Source organism: Anser brachyrhynchus, assembly GCF_964034855.1.
Source record: "Anser brachyrhynchus genome assembly, chromosome: 2".
Taxonomy (NCBI): domain Eukaryota; kingdom Metazoa; phylum Chordata; class Aves; order Anseriformes; family Anatidae; genus Anser; species Anser brachyrhynchus.
Genome location: NC_137695.1, coordinates 113929295 through 113950113, shown reverse-complemented (window position 1 = coordinate 113950113; position 20819 = coordinate 113929295).

Genomic DNA, 20819 nt, shown 5'->3' with positions numbered 1-20819 from the left:
ATAGAGCTTGTGTGTGCTCAGGTACAGAATATCGGTGTGTGCACAGCTTTCCTCCCTATCCCCAGGATAAATAGCAAAACAACCTGCCCCACAAGATGAAGCAATTGGTAGACCTAGAAAGAGGACCTGGGTCTTCAGGCTGTAAGCTGCCATGCTATGTGCTTGCTTGTACCAGTCACTGGAAAGTCCCATCAGGAATTTTTTTCCTAAGACCTGATAAGAATTGCATCCTCATTTAAACGATTAGAATACTTTTTTTTTCTTTTTTTCTTTTTTTTTTCTTTTTTTTTTTTCTTTTCTTGTTCTAAATCTTCTCAGTATTTTGTTCCCTGAGAATTTTCTTTAACATTCACCTGTCTGAAAATGATTGGGGAACTGAAACGCAAATTACTCTCAGAAAATGCAAATACATGGCATTTTGCAAATGAACCTTACAAGACTTATGCACGTGTAAGAGCATATTCCTGATGCAGCCACTATAGTCAATTAAGCTGGCAATGACCATAATATGTTACATTGTATGTCAGAGGTTAATTGTCCTCATCTTTTTGGTCTTTATCTCAGCAGGTCCTCCTGTGCACAGCCACCTCCTTTCTCCCTCTCTCCTGGGCAGTGACACCACCAGTTGGAAGCAGCTAGCTAGTTTGCTATCCTGTATGAGATGTAGTAAATGCTGGTTGCTGAAGGTAGCAGCTTCACTCCAGGGGAATATGCTGAATAGCTAGGGACAATATAATATTTAGCTTTGATTTTTCTTACTTCTCCAAGCAAGTAATAGCAGATATGCAGGGCATCCTGTGAACACTATCATATAGGAGCTGCCCCAAGATTTCCTGCCTTCAGCTTGCTTTTAGGTCAGCACTTGCACCTTTGAATTAAAATTATTTGTGTTGCTTCAGTGCCTCAAACATGACAGACATTTCACAGACAAAGGAATGAGCAGCTGTTCCCTCGAAATAATTCAAAAGAAAAAAAAAAAAAAAAGGTATCCAGCTCTCACTGAAGGCCCAGTCTTCAAATGTAATTGTGCACTGATATATGTAAGCAGGGAGTGTACTCTTTTTATCTGTCAATATAATTTATTTCCAACCACAGCTCTACCTGACTGTTGTTAGATACACTCACTGCATTCTGCACTGTACAGCAGAAATGGGACAGGGGGAGAATGAATGGATCAACGAAGGTTTACAGAATCACAGAGGCTGTAAGAAGAATGTGGAATTCCTACCGGCCAAACCTGCGGTATTTGAACCAAGGAACACTCGTTGAAGGTTAGTAGGACATGAGCTTTGGACAGATAAAAGATTTTTTTCTTTCATAAGAGAAATCTTTTATAAGGTATTTTTATACAGTGACAACAACCTTCTGAAATTTGTTGTGAGAGATGTGGAGGAAGATATTTTCAATGAGTTCAGAAAGGGATGAGGCTAGTTCATGGACCGCGAGTCCACAAGCAGATACTAAGACAACAGGCAGGGATACACCCTCTGACATCTGATGCAGCAACAACTGTGGAAGCTTAAGAGCACGAGGGAACGCACTGCAGATAGTGGTCAGGCTTGGGTGTGCTCCCTGAACAACATCTGATACTTCTTCTGTTATTGTTTGCACACACGCATACACACACACCACACCCCATTTGTAGATATTTGTTGACAGATCTAAGAGAACAGTTCATTCTCCCTCACCCCCGTCTTCTGTTTCTTTTTTTTTTCTTTTTCTTTTTTCTTTTTATTTTCTTTTTTTTCCTTTCTTTTTTTTTTTTTTCTGCCAAGGTTAAAAAAGAAAGTTTAGGAAGGAGGACTACTTTCATCTGGAGGGTGGAATCATAAGTGTAGTGTGAAGAATAGAGGAGAAGAGATAAGTCAAGGAAAAGGACCAGATATTATCCTCAGTGAAGAGGGATGACAGGCTCGAAATGGTATGTAAAACAGGAAGAAAAAAGAGTCAGCTGGTGCAGGGATTTGGAAAGGTAAAAACAGAATGATCCATAGTAGGCCAAATAGGCTGTGATAAACAGACTGTCAACTGCTGCTGTGTTTACTCGTATAAGAACGCTTTCTTTCCCAATAACCAATTTAAAGGTGAATTTAACCCAAACGTGACTTTTCCAAAGAAACATATCATGTATTTGAACAGACTATTACTTAAATAGTACTTAAATACAATGCTCAGTTGCCAGAAATTGTCTCAGACCAGGCCTATTCAGAAATGCACTAAATCCTTAGAAATAATGCATGTAAATATCATTTTACAGAAACTCAATTTCTGCTTCTCAAATAACACCCATCTTCAGTAAACTCGTGGAAAGTTTCTACATCTTAATGCATAATAAATGGACCCAAATCTTCCCAGGATGATACAATGTATATATCTAGAATATTTCCATAAATAAACTCATCAAAATCTTCTGCCTTCATACATACTCTTCTTGAAAAGTGATATGCCATGCAGCCAGCGCTCTTGTGAAAACGAATTATCAGTATGCAGAAACATGACCTTTTGCAGATAATCAATAAAGGATAGAAATCTTCAGTTCTAGTATTTTTCACAAAGCATTTCTGACTTCTCAGTTTCAAACCTCAAGAGAGATCTACAAATCCCTTCAAATAATGAGTTTACAATTAAAATTTTTAACTCTTCTGGATACTAAAAAGGGACATAATGAAGATATTGCATCATTTGTCATTGCAATTTGCCATCCGACTCTCTGTTCTTGTAGACATGAATGTCTAATTCTTTTTCTGTCTGTTCCATAAAGGCATAAGGTCTGTCAGCTCTCCCTGCTAGTGTGTGTCACTGCTCTTTCAGTGCTTTCCTCTCAAGTGATCTAACCAACTAGCAAAGTTAGATTAAGCTATGAGTAAATACATCTAACTTGTTTTTAGCTTTCTCTTTGATGTGATCCTTCTTATCAGACCTAGTAAAAGAACTCCAAAGTTTGTACTTTCTTTCTTTCTCTCTCTAACTGTTCAGTAATTCCAGTAAGAGAAAAAAGTTCTTACAACCCTGCATCTTAACAAAATGCAGGAGAAGGTAGTAAGTCTTAACACTGAAGATGATTGCTGTGGAGAAGTTGAAAGCAGGGAATAAAGGGAATTTATTTCAGATAACTTTAATGTGGAATTTCTGATGGTGCATCAATATCAAGAACATACATTTCCATATCTGGCTTTTTTTTATGTGAGTAGGATGATGACTTACTCTGCCAGCTTATTCATCATCTTTCCTGGAACTGCCAGGTGTATTAAGTTTCATATACATCTCTTCACTGGAAAAAACAACACAGTTAAAGGCTATTGCAAATTCCTATTAAACAGTAACAGGCTTTGGTAACTAATGATTTCCTCTGCTGAAATATGTAGCTTGAAGAAAACATATATATATTACTAATGTAATAATAGTAGCTCAAATTTCTGAGCTAGATTTTGTAGATAAAATTAAGTTTAAAGACAGATATACTTCTATAGCACGGGGAAAAAAAAAAAAAAAAAAAACAGAAAAAAACCTCCTAGTGTTTCTCAGATCCCTCTAATAGTATTAGCAATACGGAAAGAAATTGCATTATTAGAAAGGTCACAGACCAGTGTTTTTAAGTAAAAGATCTCCCTTGGAAATGTGATAGACATACTTCAGTAAGATATGTTTCTACAGGATGTATTTAGGGAGTGATAAAAACACTCTTTACTTTTGCACAATCTGTGAAGGCAGCTGCTTTGGGAAAGCAAATGGCAGCAAGGGAGAGGGAGGAAAAGGAAAAAAATAACACTGTGCCAAAAAACCTAAAATCATTATATCTTTTCCTTTCTTTCTTTCTTTTTCTTTCTTTTTTTTTTCTTTTTTCCCTCATTGTATTGTTATGCATTTACTTTGAGACTAGTGTGCTTGGTGGACTTTCTTGGCCGTGTCTTAGCTGAATATTGCATCAAGCAGCCCAGCCCAGCAGTGGTCTCACAACCCTACTTGATGTTCCCTCTGAGCACCAGGCAGAGAGATTTCTTTTCATGCATCATTCATAAACTCACTGCTGGGATTCTACAAGTTGCTACATCTTCCAATCCTATCACAGAGACTTAAAACAAAAAAAGATGATTGTACAGTCTTCTTTTGTAGAAATTGGTCACAGATGTCACATCATAAGCTGTGCTGATGGCAAAAGAAGACACTTATTTTGAATACAAGGAAAAAAGGAGCTATTTACAGTTGGGTTGATATCTTGAAAGTTTTGTTCAGTCACATTGTGTGCTGTCTTGCAGTGTTATTTCACAAGATATGTTGACCGACGAGGTACCTGTATCTTCAGCACAAATCACAGGAGAAAACAAAATGTGTACTTTATGTGGAAAGCTACTGCTTGAGAACTTCTGCATGTCACTTAATCTTCTAGTCAATCAAAACCTTTTATCTTGCCCAGTTAAGTCACAGCGAGATCTACTTCCCCTCAAATTCAACCTACTCTTTGCACCTACTGGGCTACTTTCCTCTCTTTTCTCTTCCTATATTGCTCCACAGTGGGTGGTAGATCTTTTACGCCCATTCTTTCCACCATCTGGAGTAACCATTCTGCGACTGATTGAGTTGGGCTCATTTCATACCTGATCTCATGGGATATCTATTGTCACTGCCCTATGCCTCCTTTCCCAATTTAAAAATAAAAACAACAATAAACTTCTATCTCAGAACTACTTTCTATTGCCCCTGTGAAAACTGAGATGATGTACCAATCACCCTTACTTCTAGCCTGGACCAGGTGTGAGATCCATCATAACAATGGATGCTTGCATTTGTGCTGATAAAAGTAGCCCACAGAGACCTGTTCTCAGATGTTTCTGGTAATGGCATATATAATCTATCATGGTGAATTTTGGAGCCAGACCTCAGGGCAGATGATGAATCTTGGGCTGAATCAGTTTATAGCAAGGCAAATGTGTGCTCCTGTCTGTTGGCCAGAAATCGTTCCCTACAGACGGCTAGTCATATCTTTGACTGTGTTTTCGCCTGATTAGGCAGGAATATAGGAAATCCCTGATGCAGATCCCATCCAATCAAGTGAAACGGAACAGGAATTTGATGGGACCCAAGAGAAAAATCCCATATTCAAATTTCAGACTTTGCATCCCTCAGAGTTCCCTTCCAATGAAGGGACATTAGCTTTCATCTTACAATGGGTCTTGATGCCTGTTGTTTCCCAGTGATCTCCCCCTCACCATAGCCAATTGCTCTTGCTTATCATACCCCATTTGTGCATAAATTTTAAAGTATTCAGGACTGTAGCAGAACCTTGGAACGTCATGCTTTTCATACCATTCTTCAAATCTTTTTAATAATGCCTTCCTCTGCTGACTGCCTTGAAATACGCAAACTTTTCAATACACTACAATACAGTATAATATAATAGAAAGTTCACCCCAAAAGCCACTTGAAGAGTCTTGGTGTCTAGTGCAGTATAACTAAAGGAGTCTTCTGAAATAAACCAAAATGATGAATGTGTCAGGGAGCACAAGCTCAGAAAGATGCCCTGCTCCTCTCTTGCTTTTCAGTGAGGCTGAGGTAGCAGTTTCTTCCTGTTAGGTAGCTAATAAGGACAAAAATAATAATAGAACCAGTGTTACCTTTGTGCTACCCTGACCCTTCTGCACTTCTTACTTGATGAGCACAGACAGAATTTCAAACCAGCAAGCTCATAACACTGATGTCGCATTACCAAGATACCAAGAAACCCAGACAGACATTCAAGAGCACAATTATGTAGGCTTTTCCTTTTTTCTTTTCTTTCTTTCTTTTTTTTTTATTTTTTTCTTTTTTTTTCCTTTTATTTTTTTTAATTTTTTGTTTGTTTGTTTGTTTCCTCTAGCTCTCTTTTATTTCAAGTCTGCTTTATCTGGGGGAGGGTGGGGAAGGAATAACAACGGTTTTGAATAATGAAAGACAAGTCCAGCTAAACCTTCAGGCAGTTGTTTTTTTCAGGTCAGATTGAGGAACGCTATGACTGAATATTATTTATGTGATGCTGAAGATTACTTAAAGTTTTGAGGTGCACTATTTTGATATTTTTTCTAATTGGTCTTCTACTATTTTGGTACAGATGAGATCCTGCTTGATTACTGATTGTCTGTAGTATCATGTGGTTTCTGAGCTTAGTTCTGTTTTCTTTACATGCAAACTCTTTCTTAGACTTCGGATCGATTTATGGTTTTGCACAAAAATGATGAAAATTATATTAGAGTAGGGACAAGTATGGAAGCTGCTATGCTGTGGTTATTCTGTCAGGTATCATGTTTCCCAACATCCATTAGAACTTGGTGCGTGCATTAGTTTGCATACAACAGGGTTTTGTTGCTGTCATGGTGAGGCAAGGGAGACTACACTCTGGGCAAATTTGTACAGAAGAATGCATGCCTATCAATTAGAGACATCTCTACTCATACGATGTTAAAGGTGTGAGGATTTTTTTGTGTGATGATAGAATGGTGTCTTCTGCTATTATATGGTTCTTTCATTGCAAGTGCCTGCACAATGTCTTTAAAGGCTTCTGTGAAGTCTGTGTTTTGCTGTAAGTGACTGTCTTGCTCCTGAGCGTTCCTCCACATGCTGCAAAATGAAGACATTTAGCCCTTCGCCCTATGAATTACCATCAGCCTTTCACTCAACTCACATCTAATTACAGTGCAAGTCTTTTCCTGTGGGTTTCTGGACCTCATTCTGTGCTGGTATTACCCCTTGTGGAACAATTTGCATAGTGCAGAGTATCAAAGAACGTCATTTTAATTTAGTCTGCTTCTGTTGAGGTGTAAATAGCCACTCAAGATGTAAGATGCTGGGTATTCTCTTTCCTTCCTCACATTGATTTAGAACCTCAATGGCTCTTCAGGCAGATGGATCAACATTTTCCACAAGGGAAGCTGAAAGGCAAGAAACACTACAAAACCCTCCTTAAGGCTTGTATGATACGAGAGCTAACTGGAGTTCTTCATAAAGCAGCAATTAAACTGAAGCACACACTCAATACAAGCAAAATCTTCATCTGGGAACTTTAGCCCAAGAAATTCTCGCTACTTTATTTGTTGCTGCCATTTGCCACTTCTAAAACAGAAACTGTTGGGGGGTATTTGATGCAAAACTTGATTGCTCTGTGAAAGGATGCTGAAAACGAGTTAATTTTAGGTCTACTTTTCTCCGGTATCCAGAGCACATAGTAAACCCTTCTAAATTTTGCACAGGACAGGCAGAGAAAGGAATTATTGAGAAAGACTCTATTTCTGTCACCACACTGACTTGCTTTCTCCAGTAGCTACCTTGCATCAGCTGCTTGCCAAAGCACATTCTCCCTTCATTACAATGATCTGCCCTTGGTCCTTACACCCTGAACTCTGTGGCATTTTTCTGCAGGACATTTCAGTTGAATGCAAGGGACAGGACTGCACAGCTTTCTTTCCCTGTGGAAATTTAAGCTTTGTGCTGGATTGACATGTCTGTGCTCTTAAAAATGCCTTATACCTAAACCATGTGCAATTCAAATCTCCCAAGCCCCAGTATTTCAGTCCTGAGGGAAGGGGAGCAATTTGCATCCAGTTCTGGGGGGCTAGGGAAGGCAGTGCCAACAAAGGTGTCAATTACGAATAGGACAAGCTGTTTTTCACCTGCTTATTGGGGCATCTGCATAGGCAAATCCTTAGCTACTGTAAATTAGCATGATTCCACTCACATCCACAGAACTATCTCCATTTTCATTATCTGGGTCTTTATTTTCAGGTACTGAATGCATTACACAATTTCCTGTGTGAGGTAATTTGCATTCAGGCGTGCTCCAGCTGCATGGCTCTATAATGTTTATACGCCTGTCATTATAAAATGCTGAGTGAACAATAACGGGGACTAAACAGGAGCCCATGAAGAGGAGAAAAGGCTCAGGATGAAGAAAGTGCCTCGCACAAACATTCAATGTGCTACACTGCTATATTATTATTATTATCAGTTATTTCCTAGCTAGACTTAGACAGCCAGTCTAGCAGAAAAGAAATAGTCTCTCCAACAGCTGTAAGAAATTTAAAAAATAAAGCTGCAGCACAGCTGCCTTTTTCCTGCTACAAGGGTTGAGAGAAATATGCACTTTGAGGCTAAGCTTTTCATTGTAGAGAAAGTAAAAAGAGGAGCCAAGGACAGTGCAGGAAAATCTCAATGTGTGCAATGAGGTTAACCCTGAAGGAAAAAAAAAAAAAAAAGTTCACTGAAAATTGTAAAACAGCTCCTTGCCACCTCATCTATGTATTTCTCTTTAAAAGTGGAACAAAAGTGGAACTGATGAGAGAGGAACTGGGAGGCAAAAGTGCAACTGTCAGAAAGGCCAAGCGAAAGTAACCCTTGAGACAAGAATGGAAAAGAAACAAAGGAAGATGGAAGCCGCATTAGAAAACCTTCTGTTCCTTTGTACAGACAGTAGCTCACAGCCTCCCCCACTGCCTGGGTCTGAGGACATCAAAGAAGCCTAGCCATACCCTTTCAGGGACATCATCCTGCTGGCTGTTGGGCTTAGGTGGGATTTTAAGAAGCCATCATTTGAAAGCCACTCACGACGAGACATGACGAGTTAAGAAGAGTCATCATTTAGAGCTCCAAGTGGTTTTAATATATTTAGGTTATGAAGTTTACAAGAGAAAAGCATTATTAACCTCTGTCACACCATCTTCTGCCCTTCAGTGAGTTGTTCAGCTTTCTGACGAAGGGCTAGAAGCTGTTAGTGTGGCCCCTGATACAAGCAAAGTTCAATTTCAGAAATGTAGTATCAGGCAGCACTTACACTGTATTAAAGAGCTAATCTTGAAAAAAAAAAGAGTGTTAAGGACTCACGCATAAATAATTTTGGTTATCCAAGGAGCTCTCTCATTCTTTACTATCCAGATTGCAACATCACTTCCCTCCAATAAGTGAGCAGAAACAGACTGCATCATTCAGTTAGCCATTTGCAAAGATCAAATAACCAAGACCACATTGTTTGAGATCAGCCCACATTCTGGGAAGTGCTCATACAAGATGGTCAATAAATATTTATGGACAACAAGTGTTGCAAAACGAAATCAGGTTTCTAAATTAAAATACATGTATTTCTGCAAGTAGATATAAATAAATGTAAAAATTCTCAATGGCTGAGAACTACTGAGCTCTTTGTTTGAATTGCTACCATTGAGAATCAATCTAAGTAAGTTAGAATAAGTGAGGCAAAATATCCAAAGAAAAAGAATGCAGATTCTTTAAATAATTCTTTAAAGTCCGGTTCCAGCTGACCCCAGGGAGAACACCTTTGAACAAAGTGGGTGCAACCAGAATTAGCTAAATTGACATTAAGCATTAATAGACATTACACGTTGCTGAGGGACTACAAATGCTTTAGGTATGGGGAGGGGAGGAAAATAATGCACACAAATAAACGGGTTACACAGTATAATAGGTCTACAGCTGAGCTCAGAGATGCTTTGTGTGAGCTTAGTTCAAGCTAGCACCAGAACTGGAAGCAGTATTTCTGTGTCAGGATCTCACGGAATGCAGGCAAATACATGCTGTGGACTGGCACAACTATCCAGCTTTCTGATCCCAGCTATTCACACGGGGTGACACTGCACCCTGTGAGCATGCCGCCTTGAATCAACAGGGGCGGAAGGGGTACCAGTGCAGCACAGCCATGCAATAATAAGGGAGGTCACTGTGCCTTGTGATATGTCCAGGTTCACCCTTCATCAGCCCACCGCACTTATGTCATGGGGAAAAAAAAATCACATATGCAATGGGGCTTACTCCTTCTTTCTTTTTTTTTTTTTTCTCCCCCTTTGGAAATTAGAAACTCTAAACTCTAAACACAGACAGGGACAATAATTTTCCTCTGTAAAAGGAAGAAAATAGAAAGAAAATTGGTTTTCTATCCATTACAAAAGTCTCTTCAGTGAAGGTCATGTTGCTAAGTCTCAGTTTGGGATGAACTTTGTTCTTTCATTTTTAGCCATCTCCACGAGTCTCGCAGTTCTGAGGAGATCAAAGAGAGGGTGCCATTTCTTATCTGAAACTGGGGCTTTTGTAGTGGGATGATCTACTGCAGTCATTTTATTTCTGAAGAAATGAGAATTGACCAGAAAAACAGAAACCTTAACCCAGGCAACTCCAAATGTGCTTTATGTTGTAGAGTTTGAAAAGTCTGAAAACACCCCAACCTCCCAACTGTCTTACTTCTAATGAACCAACCAAAAACCTGACACATTCCAGATGTTCTAACACTTTGGAATTCAGATTCAAATTCCACAGTATCAAGCAAATTTTTAAAAATAAATATGAAATGTTGCACAGATTTAGACAATTTAGTCCACTGAATTCTACTCATATCCTGTATAGACAAGTTGTTTTGCTATTCCCATCAGTAATGACTTTTGTAATTGGATAGGCTGTGAAATTCAGCTCTTCTTCATAGCTCCATCTATTACCAGTTTCTGTGTTCTCTTTTTGATTCCCAAATTATCTCATATTCATCTGGACTTTGTCAATGCAAAGCTGTTCTTATTACCAGCCTTTGTTGTTTCCTGACTTGATTTCAAGTCAAATCCCTTTCTTGTAAATATGTATCATTAACATACTTGATTAACTTATTAAACATTGCAGCACAAGCTCATTATGCATTTGTCTGATGTGATTTAACTTTCATTTTTTTCATGAGTTCATAGCAAAGGAAAGGCTGTGTGATGCAGAGGGAGTGCAGGATATTCCATAACACTCTCTCCCTGTTAAGCAGTGGCTCAAATCCAGTCTCCTGAATAGCGGCTTTAATTATCACTGTCTGACAGTTTTGGAGAAGGATTGTTTGGTTGCTGCCTCATAAAACTATAAGTTGTTTGTATAAAGACTTTGTTGCAAAAAGTGAAGAATCACAGAAAAGTTTCTTTCTTCTAATATTGAAAAATGGATCTTGTTCTAACAAAGAAATTGTTAGTCCCTTTGGCTTTTCTTATATCTTCTCTTTTTACTGCACTGTAGAATTTCTGCTGTGAACTTTCTCCTGTCTTCCCCATGCTTATCTTCTGCTTATTAAGTTAAGCAACTGTAAGTCTGTTTACGCCACAGTCTGACCCTGGGCAAGTCACTGTGTGAGCGCACATCGTTTTTCCAGCTGCAGCAATGCCAGCTGAAAAGGTTACCAGCCAGACCCTGCCTCTTAGCTACCCATCCTTGCCAGAGGCAACTCAGCCTGAGCTGCTTTTGTGAATGCACTTGAATCCAGCTGGGTTAGCAGAGATTTACTCACCTCCCTCTTAAACAAGGCCCACTTGTTAAGGCCAAAATGGGTTGGGGAGCTCTGCCCTGGGCAGCAGAGGCAGCCAGGAGGAGTGGAGCTTCTGCTGGGAGAGTGATGATTAGCCCTGGGCACTGGGTAGGCTGCAGGAGCTCCTCCTGTCTGCCTAGGAGTAGGTAAATGATACATGTCCACAATCTTCTGATCAGCATACTTTGCCTCTTTCTTCTGTAACATGGAGTTGATAAGGTTTCACATGTTTCATGCAAAGCAGAGTTCATCAATGTGTATGAAGTGCTCCAAAATTTAAGGGTGGAAACCACAAAGTCAAAGCATAATTATAAATTGTTATATCAGATCTTAACAGAGAAGTGATGGTGAGCGCAACTACTACATTTTAGCTATGGAAAAATAACTACTATATTTTAGCCATGGAAATAAGTAAATGGTTTGTTTCCATGCTAACTGTTCATGGCAGATGAAAATTGCCGTTTCCCACTGTGCCTTGAGGAAAGGCTTCACATGTCTTTCCAGCTGTGCGTGCAGAGTGCACACCAGGCTGTAGGTCACAGCAGCCCCTTCCACCCCCGCTCCCTGACTAGTGAGGAGATAGGTCATTTTTGCCTTCTAGGTTGATCTGTTTTCTTGTCTGCTCAAGCTTGGTGGGCTTGTTGTTTTATTAGGGACAAGAGGAATGATCACCTGTTTACCACATAAAAAATAGATTGCTAGTTCCTGGGAAGTTCATCATTTTCTGATACTTGGTCTCCTGTAACAAGACAAATCCCTGTGGGAACAAAAAGTTTCCCTGCCTCTCTACTGTGCTTCCCTACTTGGATGGACAGGCCAGGTCAGAATATAATTCTTCATGGTCATCACAACCTGCTGTTCATGCCTCATAACGAAGCAGCCCCAGTGCTCCTAAATGCACTTGGCCATCAGGCCACCTTACAGAGAGAGACAATATTGGTACAGAATTCCTGCCATATCAGTTGGTCACTGCCTGCTTTTGAAAACCCCTTCCATTGTATTGTGGGGGTGACCGCCAAGCAGAGTAAACTAGACCTGTTAGACCAGGTTTCTGAAGTGATTAATTCATAAGTGCAATCTCCCTGCAGTGTCTGTGTATTGAGAAAAGCACTAATATTCCTGGGAATAAAGTCATTCACTGTGATATTCTAAGGAAGACAGTAGAAAAAGTACATCTATGTTAGGAGGTCTGGGACATACTGTCTATATTAATTAAGAAATGAAATTGATACTCTTTAGTAGAGATCCTTGTTTCAAGATTTACTCATCTCCACTTCACGCAATCCATAAAGAATTCAAGAATCACTTTTGCAAAAATCTATTCAGACATTGTTTCATCAAAAACTGAGGCAATACAGTAGAAGGTGACACTGTCCCTTTGCCATCTCATAGATCAAAAAACTCTGGTGTTCCAGGAAGAATAATTCTCTCCTTCGGAAGAATTAGTGATGGAATGTATATGGTCTGTATTGCGTGGGAAGTCAGTCTTGATGATTGCCATTGTCTCTGCTAGCTTTAAGCTTGTCCATCTTCACAGCTGATAGTCTGGGGTTTTGCACAAGTACCAAAGCAGTCTTCAAAAAAGTGTTGAGTGGTTGTATATGATATGCAGTAAAGGACAGCCTAACTGTGTGAGTGGCAGATTCTTGATTTGCAATACATCCCTTATAAAGAACCACACTTTCTTTTAGAACAAATAGTGGAAAAACATTCTTGTGTTCATCAAACTGTTGGAGCGACATGACAACAAGCAAGAAGTCCGGAAACCACAGAAAATGAGGGCATCATAATCCATAACACTGCATAATTAATCATTTTCTCAAAAACACAGTCTTAAAAGCCTTGAAGTGTTTATAAGCTTCCAGTGGCCTATTAATAAAACACAGTCAAAATGGAAATTAACTCTTTAAAATATGATGGTAGGTAAAATGAAATTTTCCACAGGATAAAATTAGTTTGAGGGCATGCATCTCATGTTGCTTTAGAAAGAATCACTGAATAAATCTAGCTTCTGATTTCAACCGAAGGTATGCACAATAATGTACGGGATGATAATTAGTTCTGTGGAGCAAAGAAAAATGTTAGCACAGGAGCCATGCAATCTAAAAATAAAACTGTTCCAATGGTTTAGCAGATCGGCTAAACAGCACAGTTTCTGAGGCAGGAACTATCAAGAAATTCAAGCATTTCTCAGTACTTCATATTTTTCCATTGCCAATCACAAGTTGTTTTTTTTTAAAAAATAAAACCTAATTGGTTTGCAATACACACTCGTCATTTCACATGCCCAAAATACCATCTATTAGAGGAACATTAAGGCAATAAAATAATCCCACAGAAGCAAGAAAAATTGTAGTTGCAGATTAAACCTCTATGGTTTAATATAAAGGGCACCACAGGAAGACATTAATGTGGTACCTAATTTTGGAAACGTAATGATAATGATTATTCACCAAAAGCTAATAAGAATAATCGACATTTATATTAGTGTCTTGCCTCCTATATGATCCGGATACACCGATTACTACTGAAGTGAAGTTACCTTTTGGATGAATGAGGAAAGTGGGGGAGAAGCAGATCTGTGCCATGCTGTAGAGGAGTGCTGGTAGGAGCACTTCATACAGCCTCCCTCCATTTGTTATGAAAAGGCCATGGATATTTACATGGGTGTGCTCTGAGCTTGGGGAGCTAAGCTAAATCAGTACAGAATGTTTTAGAAAAGCTCAGTCTAACATCTGGCTAAAGTAAAAGGACCTGGGATATGTAGCCTTTATGGTCTGTTAATTGGCTTTGTGCTTGGGGAATTTGTTTTAATTTTTTTTTTAGTTAATTTTACAGTTTTTATTATGCTAAGTGAACACTGAAATAGATCATATAGTTGATTAGGTACCAATATAATAATAATATTGATGTAAATTTAGATAAAATCATGCAATAATGATGTAAAAACTCTTATTAAGCTTCAGAGAAAGAAGCATATGTTGAGCTAGTCCAAAGGTTCAGGATGTTAGTTGTCTCTAACACTATTATTTCCTCAGAAGTACAAAAACTGACTCAAAACCTGGATTCTCAAAACAGACGTGGGATTTTCACAGTGTTTGTGAGAGATTCTGGTTGTCATTAAGTCTCTGTGCTTGAATTTTAAAGCTATAGTTTCCCACACGCTTTAAATTGCCTTTAGCAGCAGTAATGCTACTGACCCACAGCTCCCATGCTCTGGTTGCAAGCAGGTTAGAACTAACCCATCTCTCCCTCTCTTTCGGGGTTAGTTTTATCCAGGATCAGTTCCCCACTCCATACCACTGTGTGCCTTCACTAACACTGATGCTTCCATCGGCAGGAAGATACTGCAGAGCACACAAATAGCTGTTCAACCTCTGGCTGCTGGAGACCAGGGTGATCAGGACTGTTTCTTGGCAGCGTTGTTTGAAGCCTGTGTGAAGCTGTGGCTCCTGCCTCAAGGCATTTGCTCTTCCCCTGAGAGCTGAGCTGACTCCAGGTGGCAGAGTCATGGTGGTGACCTAGTTTACCATGATCTTGGCCCAGATACAAGCTCAGTTTTCTGTCCTCAGAGAGCCTGGTTTCAATATGAGGTCGGTAAAAATGGAAATGTGGCTGTTTGTCTCAATGTAACCCTTCTAACACGTCACGGGCCACAGTTTGGCCCAGAAAGCAGCTTCTCCTCAGGTGCCGTCTACGTAGTCATATGCAGATGGTCACCACTACCTTCTCCTGTCCTTTGGGCTAATGAGGTACAAGCCAGCTGTGGTCCTGTAAAGGTCAGTGGCGTGATAGCGCTCAGCCCAGTAAGTTGTACTGACAAGAGCTCTGCAGCATGTGCTAACACAACTAAATGGAGTATACTCCATCAACGGGGAGCACAAGCAGAGTTAGGCCATCAATAACTGCATCTATCTGGCCAACATGTGCTCAGAGTGGTAAGGCAGGTTATGAATCAACTGCTTTGATAGACACTGGCACGAGCAAGCTCTTCCACTACCTGCTGGCTAAATGCTGGGCTCTGAGCTGTCTCATGCCATGAGAATGAGATTGAGTTATTGGTTTTGTGAGCATTAATCTTGGGCTCAGATGAATTGTGCAAGATCATAACTGAGAGCCTGGAAACTTCCAGCTTACTCTTTATCTTTCTCTGCTGTAAAATGGCTGAATGATTTTTTGGAATTAAAAAACAAAACAGCAACAACAACAACAACAAAATACTGCTGTGCTAAGACCTCTGCCAAATTTCAGTTCAAAGCATATTTTTATGGCAGGGTTTAAAGTAGAAATGTGGGTAGAATCTTAATTATAGAATTGCTACAGGACTCACATTATCACTTGCCAATAACTATCATGCTGTATGGTTAAATATCGCTTTCTAAGCCTGCCTTTAGCAGCATCTTCTATGTTTAATGTTTCTTTTTTACAAGAAAGAACAAACCTGTATTTTAATTTGAGATGGAGACTGCACGTAACCTTATTAACATGTTTACTATGATGTTCTGACTCAGTCTTTTTCATTCTTCAGATAGTCTGTGGAGAGGAAGGAGGTGATCCCAGTTTTATTTACATGCACACAGTAACATCAAGAAGGTGTCACAATTCTGAGAGCACACTGCAGCCAAAATTATTTAAATGAATCACTCCTTTCTTGTCCACATTTGAAATCAGAATCATGTGAGGGGGTATGAAATGATGTTATGATATAGACCAGCTAGGGAGACTTCAATAGCATGATATTACTCATTTTTATTCTACCTCATTGCCATGCGCATAAAAGGATGTTGCTGGGTGAACAGGACACAATCTGCAATGGGAATATATTGGTTAATTGTGGCTCATAGCACGTAGAGCCAGCCTCATTGCAGGCCTAGTTGGACACACCACCAACCTCAGTGGTGTTGTACCCACATGTGTTACCAGCAAATCTGACCCCTCACCTGTAGGCAATGAACAGCGATGTTAGAGCAAATATGAAAAAAAAAACCACACCAACCTTACTAATGATTTTGAACTGAGATCACTAGTGACACAGTTCAATTACAACATTAGTTCCTGGTGTCAGAGAGGGGTTAAAATGGAATGTAATGACTCTTTAGCAGATAGATTTGGAGCAATTAGAAGTCTGAAAATGTCTCTCTATGTAACTAAAAATATAATTGCTTTTGAATAGCTAGGCTACGTTTTTTTTTTTCCCTCTTTTTCCTTTCTCTTTCTGCACTGAAAACTGCGAGTTTTACTCCTATTACTCATCTACATGGACTTAATTGACTGAGGTTCTAAACCCCAACCCTCAAGTGAGTTCTGATGAGGTTTTAAATTACTCTGAATTGCGAGCACTTTAAAATACAGGCAAGGAAGTGTGCTAAAGCAATACAGCATACTGAGTGAGGTGGTGGGTTTCGATTATCTCGGTTTCACATCTTTGCATGAAAATCCTCTAAGGCTAGCTTGGAAAGAGCAGCCTTGTCCCCTGTTAATCACAGTGTTGTTCCTATGCTCTGTTGTCTGCAGCAGTTTCCAACTGGTCACCAGGAGTGCACAGAGCTTGTTTTTATTATCCTTGGCTGCAGCAGTAATGATGACTAAGCCTGAAATATTTTCACTGGAGGATGACCTTGCTGTCCCTTTTGCAGTTCAGATGAAAACATGCAGGTCAGGAAGGAATGGGTGGGAGTGGGAGAGGATCAGCTTCATGAAGGAGTCTGACACTTCTCCCCAGGATCTTCTCTGTTTTCCTGGCTATCTTCTACATCACATGTCCAGACCGACACAACATACACTACAACATCACTTTGGTAGATATCCTTTTGCTTTCATCATCTTTGGTTCTGGAGCTTTGGGGAGTGACTGGGTTTCTGGGATCCTTGGACCACAAAAATCCAGTTTTTGACTGTTATGGCACCTGCAGCAGGAGTTCCTAAATCCTGAGTATAGTCATTTGTACTGTACTGAAATGAGCAGGAGAGCTAATGGGATACAAAGCAGTCATACCATGTAGATGGACCATGCCATACATGCATTTCAGGCAACTTTTTAGCCCTGTACCACCCTTTTGCAGTGCTCCCCTGCTTCAAAGGGAGGGGAAGCTCCCTTAAGTTCTGTACTAAAGATACTCTGAACAGCAGCGTTTCCATATGACAAGGAGCTGGAGAGCCAGATCTTGCACTTCTCTCCTTCCATACCTCAGATGTGTCAGACTCCAGGAAGAAAGCAAAGCCAGAAAGCAAAGTCTTTCAGCTGTCAATGTGTGATTATAACCTGCCGATGCAAAATGGACCCAGAACTACTCTTATCAGGACTGGAGTCAGGCAGAAAATCGAGGATCTGTGTAAACTCCACTCGTGCAACTACAATGAGCTTTCGTGGGCAGAGAGGTTCCTCCTGCAGGGGTTTGGTGAGATGCTGCTGCCCTTCTGTGACCTCCAAGGACTGAATGGCATACTGCAAGGCCACTGGGGCAGCTACTCATTTGAGTGCAATGTTAGAGGAGCACAGAATTTCTCATGCTGCCAAGCATCCTTTCCTCTTCCAGTTTTGTAACTCGTTTTTGTAGTGGTGAGCAAACTTCTGTGACAGACATGACAGCAGAGGAATACTGACAGCTCTATAATAAACAACTACCTCCCAGATGTCAGACACATGAGACAAAATGCATATCAGATTGGCTAAATCATCTCTGCCTGAAATTCAATAGCACTGACAAGGAGCAAGGAATGCTAATTTCAGTGTCCCTGTGATTTTTATTTTTCTATTTTTTTATTTTGTTATTTTTTTTTTTTGGACATAGGGAATTGTAGATACCAAAAAGGTTTTTGATCTAAACCTTAAACAATGTGACTTCTTCTTCAGAGTGTTGACCCAAAATGGGAGCACAGACTGAATGTTGGCACGAGAGCTAAAGCAAATGTACATACATTTCTATCATTTTTATGGCACTACCAGATGTTCTGCTTCATCTTCTACAGTGCTAATGTGGGTAATGAGGCTGCCTGAAAACATCAGGTCACTTGACCTTGAGTGGAATTTTCCTCATTCCTAAGAACAGCAAGGTTGCTTTCATTAGCTAGGGAGGCAATAAATGTTTATGCCCAATTTAAGCAATTGCAGACAATACCTATTATATTTGGAGCAGTGGTTTTTAATAGCAAAGATGAATTGGAAAAAAAAAAAAGTATAACTGCCTTTTTATTAAGACGTAAATCCATGGAGGTTTAATTGGAAGGAGACAGGTGAAGGAGAGCGGTACTCTGCCTTCTTCCAGAATTTCTCCCACATAACATTCCCAGCAGGGTAGTAAGTGCCAGTAAATTCTGCAGAGGAAACAAAAGACAGAGTGATTTTATCACAAGCACCATCTTCACCGGGTATTCAGTGATCTGCAGGTAAGTTATTATTACTGACACTTGCCACATCTGAGAGTTGATTAATTGTTCTGGGGATATCAAAAATATCTCTGCAGAGTCCAGTCTGTTTGTTTAAGAAGTGATTGGTGTTGGATGCTCGTTAGTGACTCCTGATAGCTCAATTTTTTGTCTCCTGACCACATTTTTAATTTTCACCTGTGCAACCCTTACATCAATTTCCAAGTGATATTATAGCACTCCAGAGTTGCAGAAGACAACACAGTCGATTACTGCAAAAGTCTAATAATTAGAAGTTCCTGGATTCAAACTGTGATTAGCCATTAACCTATCGTGTGACCTCAGATGTGTCTCTTAATTCTCTTGTCTCTCAGTTTAGCAATCTAATTTGTTTTCAGACAATTACAACACCTAGCCAAAAGATTAAGAGCCTCCTGTGAACCAGCTATCCTGAGAACAGGGAATTAGATAACGGCAAAAAGGAGCACAGAAAAGAAAGCAGAGAAGGTGGCAATGGGTGCTCAAATAGTTAACAAAAAGGAAACAGAAAGGTTCAGCTCCTTTCATGTGACTGCCTTGTTGCACTGTCTGCTCTTTAATACTAAACAAATCTTTTTTTTTTTTTTTTTCTGTACATTCTCATCAGTATCTGCTTGTTTTCTTTTTTTCTTCTTCTTTTGGATTTCTTGACTAATAAGTGTGGCATACAGGTTCATTTTAGAATTAATGTAATTTTATGGCTAGAGAAGATGAGAACAAGTAGTGTTCCATGTCTACAGAAATCTCGTAGTGCATTCAAATCTTCATTGGGTACTTCAGCTCCCATCAGTGTAATTTTTTTTTTCCACATGTAAAGTAGATCTGTATAGTAATTAAAAATGTGGAAGACATTAGTTTGTAAGTAATGTAAGCTCAGTTCTGAAAGCCTTTTACACCACCCTTGAGCACAACAAGAGATTTCTGACGCAAGGGATTTCAGACACAGCTTTATATAAGCCCTGCTTGCACTGATGGAAACACTGAGACCTGAAAGGATGTACCCGGTCACAGGTGATCAGTTCAGTTACTCTGCCCATTCTGCACCAAAAGCAGAGCAGAGGGTGATCCAGGGACACCCTGGGTGTCCAGAGGGAAGTCACCCTGAGCCTAGGGTGCTCTAATGTCACAACCCAAGAGGCCTGGTTGCTCCAACTACACCTCCAGACCAAAATTTATAATCTCATTACAGTATGAGTTACAGCACCTGAACATCAGTGCTGGGATTGTCATCATCTGAGACGTCTTTGTGCCAGGCTTTGGTTTGCATTGTGTGGGCTCAGTCCTGTCTGTGCTATTTCTACTTCATTCCCTGCACTTTATCACCATGGCAGACCAGAAGCCACAGACCTGCCTTTGCGCAGGCTTTAATGCTTGTTGCCAATGGAAATTGGCCTCCAAAGAAAAACAGAACAAACTCACAATTTAAACATTTTGTATCTGGATTGATTACATCTTCCCTCAAAATTATGACTCTTCTACCGCTCCCTGTAGCTAAGATCCCTGAAGGAGGGCTGTTGGCAGGTCACACATGCATCTCCACATGCCACAAGGCAGATGACGAGGCAGTGCATTACCCCTCCACTCTTCTGGCTGGTGCAAGGCACTGACAATCCCCCACTGTCACCGCTCGTCTCTCGTTGGTGCCCTTCAATTCTCCTGGCTGAAGCACTGCTGAATCACTATGCTGTGTTTGTCGCCTGCCCCTCCTTGGCAGAAGGGCTTATGATCACTCCTAAATATCTATTTTCTTTTTCCAGAACCACCTCTTAATATGTGTCTGGAGAGAGCTTGCCTGTGATAGGCTAAGGAAACAGAAGATTTGTCGGTACTGGCATTGAATAACCCCGCTGGTATATTCTGACAAACAAGCTTTTGGCATACACGTCCTTTTTCAGGCCAGCTTGTACACAATGCTTTTCATTGGTAGGCCTCAAAGTGCTTGACAAGTGCACATGTTATCACTTTACAGATGGGGAAAAGAGGTACAGAGTAGGAGCCTAGCACATGAAGGGCATGATCTCACGGCTTTTAGGAAGCACTGAAATGTAAATAATGAAGAGAAAGGCAGGAGGCTGCATACCTAACCCCTTCACCTCGGCATTATGCACTGGGATCTC